Here is a 3,407-nt window from a genome sequence, read left to right as displayed (position 1 = left end):
GGATGCGAGGCTCGATTCCACGACCCTGGGATCATGACCTGAACCGAAATCAAGAGTCGGACACTCAATGGACTGAGCCACCCAGATGCCCCAGAGAGCACTCTCTTTTAGCTGTGATGTGTTCTTCAGACTGCAGTGTGAGCACCACATGGTCAGGGGTTTTGTTTGTTCCCTGCTGGACCCTCAGCCCTTCAAAGAGTGTCTGCAATGTAATAGATGTCCAATAAATAGCTGTTGGAAGGATGATGTAATAAACAGAACCAAGAGTGAAGTGAAAGAAATATCTAAGATTGGAACTATACAGGGCCATTTAGTACAGATGGGCCCCGGATTTGGACACTGAAACATCCCAATGTTACGGTCACTGAATAAACACTGGCTTCCTACCAATGAGGGCCCCCAAGGCGCCCGTCCTGTCACTGTTGTGTAGGCTGTACATGAAGGGGTTCAGCATGGGAGTGACCACCACGTACATCACTGCAGCCGCCGTGTCCTTCTGGGCCGTGTGGGAGGATGTAGGGCTGAAATAAACCCCGAAGAGTGTCCCGTAGGACAGGGACACCACAGAGAGGTGAGAGCCACAGGTGGAGAAAGCCTTCTGCTTGCCTCTCGTGGATGGGATCCTCAGCACGGAGGCAAAGATGCATGTGTAGGAGACCAAGATACCCACAAAGGGGGTGATGATGGGTAGGGTGCCCCTGGTGTACAACATTGCATTATTGAGAAAGGTGTCAGAGCAGGCCAGCTTCAGCAGAGGGCTGAGGTCACAAAAGAGATGGGGAACCCGGTTGTGGGTGCAGAACAAGAGGCGAGTCAGTAATACTGTGTGGGTCAGGGCGTTCCCGAAGGCTGCAGTCCAGGATGCAGCCACCAGGAGGCTACAGAGGTGTGGCGTCACAGACACGGCGTAGTGCAGAGGGTGACAGATGGCCGCATAGCAGCCATAGGCCATGACCATCAGAAGGGAGCTATCGATGCCAGCAAACCAGATGAAGAAGAAGATCTGGGTCAGGCAGCCTGCGTTAAGGGATCCCTTTGTGTCCTGACGCGAGGTTGGCCAGCATCTTGGGAATGGTGGTGGAGGTGAAGCAAATGTCCACAAAGGCCAGCTTAGCCAGGAAGAAATACGTGGGCGTGTGGAGTTGGGAGTCGGTGGCGATGGCCAGGACTATGAGCAGGTTCCCCAGTCCCATGACCAGGACATGCTCAGGAAGAGTATGAGGAGCAGCTGCTGTTGCTTGCGGTTCCCTGAGAGGCCCAGGATCAGGAACTGAGAGACCCCGGTGAGAGTTGCCCCTTCCACCGCCATCTTGGAGCAATCAGAAAGGAAACCCAGGAGTTGTCCAGGGTCCTGACTGGGCCAGCCCTTGCACCGAGCCCTGGATCTCATGCCCTCTGGCTAGTTCCAGGCGTTCATCCATTCTTCCCATGCTCTCCCGCAACAGGACCCCCGCCCACCCACCTTCTTTGCTGCATGATTTCCATCAGTGAATACACCGTTCATTCCCCATCATCCACCTGCAGATGGGTGGACTGCTGCCAAGCACCGGGCCCATTTCTCACCTTCACCCCCTATACCTCTATGCCCCAGGGCTTCATCTGGGTACAGTCACGAGCTCAGCCTGCACATATGGGGATGTGGGCATTAACATTCCCTGGAGTGACTTATAGCCCGCAAAGGACAGGGCTTTTTGGGCGGCTCCCCTGGCTGCATCACTCCTGAGCGATGCAGTGCTGAGGTGTGCTTTCTCTGGGATCCCTAGGAACATCACCCTTCAGCTGCCCCGAAGTGGGAATCTACTCATCCATGCCTCCCTTTCCCAAACGTTCATTGGCTCTCCTGGGACTACCTCCTAACGAAACTATTTGCACTCAAGTCCTTGACTCAGAACCTGCTGTGGGGAGAATCCAAAGGAAGACTCAAGGATTCCAGAATTTCTTCCATCTTTGAGAGAATCCCTTCTTTGTCCCAAATAGCTCTCCAGCTACTGCTCCCTTTCCCTGCTTCCCTGGACTGCCATACTTTTCAAAAACATTGCCTGTTCTTACACGTCAAGAGGAGCCATGACCCCCCACCGCCCCTCCAAGACAGCCAGCATGTGCCGGCACAAGTGTCCATTGATAAAATCCGGAAATGTTTGGCACAGGCTAGAGCATACGCTTATAGTCCTTCCAAAGAATAGTAAAATTAATCAACAATACAAATCATAACATAAGCTCAATACTTCAATTCATTGCTGTTGAAGGTTGCAATGAGCTCTGATACATTGGCAACATCTGAGAAATATTTGCCAAACCTTTTGCCAGTTTGGCTATTGTCACTGCGAGCGGCATGGTCATGTGCTCACGAAATGCTCTGCACTGTAGGAGAGGTACCAGTGTGTCAGTATCCTCAAATCCGAGGTGGGCTTTGGTCTTAGGTAAGATTTACTTCGGCGTTTACCATTTGTGCATTGTCACTTTTGCGTAAGTGATTAAGTGTGCGATGCTTGGATAATGATCAAATCAAGTTTACAATAAAACATTAAAAAGAAAAGATCCAGGGGCCGCCTGGGTGGCTCAGTAGGTTAAGCATCCGGCATTGGCTCAGGTCAGGGACTCACAGTTCATGGGTTCAAGCCCCTCGTCAGGCTCTGTGCTGACAACTCAGAGCCTGGAGCCTTCTTGGGATTCCGCGTCTCCCTCTCTCTCTGCCTGCCCCCCACTCGTGCTCTGCCTCTCTCTCTCAAGAATAAATACGCATTTAAGAAAATTTTTAAAAAGGGATTCAGGATGAAAAGGCAACAAGGTTTCAATAAGCTTTTTCATGTTCCTAGTAAATATGAACAGTACTCTGAATTTGTGGGAGAGGAGAGGAGGAATGCTATTCACTGTGAACTGTACCCCTGCAACATCTGATGATAGCAGAAGTCAGAGCATCCTGAAACAGTTTTGCTTCGATGTAAGACTCACTGTAAAACATGACAACTAATTTATATTTTTGGCAAATAATTATTTAGCCATAAAAATATAGACAGTTTATAGGAAGTAACAGGTGAAAGAGGTATTATATCCAAATACTGCTCACAAGCTGTTCACTCAAGTTTATTCATTTTGGAGAAACAGAGACAGAACGTGAGTGAGGGAGGAGCAGAGAAAGGGAGACACAGAATCCGAAGCAGGCTCCAAGCTCTGAGCTGTCAGCACAGAGCCCGATGTGGGGCTTGAACTCACGAACCGTGAGATCATGACCTGAGCTGAAATCAGACGCCCAACCGACTGAGCCACCCAGGCATCCCGTAAAAAAATTTTTTTAATGTTTATTCATTTTTGAGAGGGAGAGACAGAGTGCAAATAGGAGAGGGGCAGAGAGAGAGAGAGGGAGACACAGAATTGGAAGCAGGCTCTGGGCTTTGAGCTGTCAGCAC

The 3,407-nt window shown here is 50.2% G+C and overlaps 1 pseudogene; it reads right to left on the bottom strand.

Annotated features, from left to right (window-relative positions):
* Nucleotides 1–361: 361 nt before the first annotated feature.
* Nucleotides 362–1,309, bottom strand: LOC109247954 (olfactory receptor 1361-like; annotated as a pseudogene).
* Between the last annotated feature and the right edge of the window lie 2,098 nt (nucleotides 1,310–3,407).

This window comes from Panthera pardus, unplaced genomic scaffold (genome assembly GCF_024362965.1).
Source record: "Panthera pardus isolate Hobbes unplaced genomic scaffold, ASM2436296v1 HiC_scaffold_8, whole genome shotgun sequence".
NCBI lineage: Eukaryota > Metazoa > Chordata > Mammalia > Carnivora > Felidae > Panthera > Panthera pardus.
Note: the sequence above shows the minus strand (reverse complement) of the source record. Positions and strands in the feature narration are given on the sequence as shown.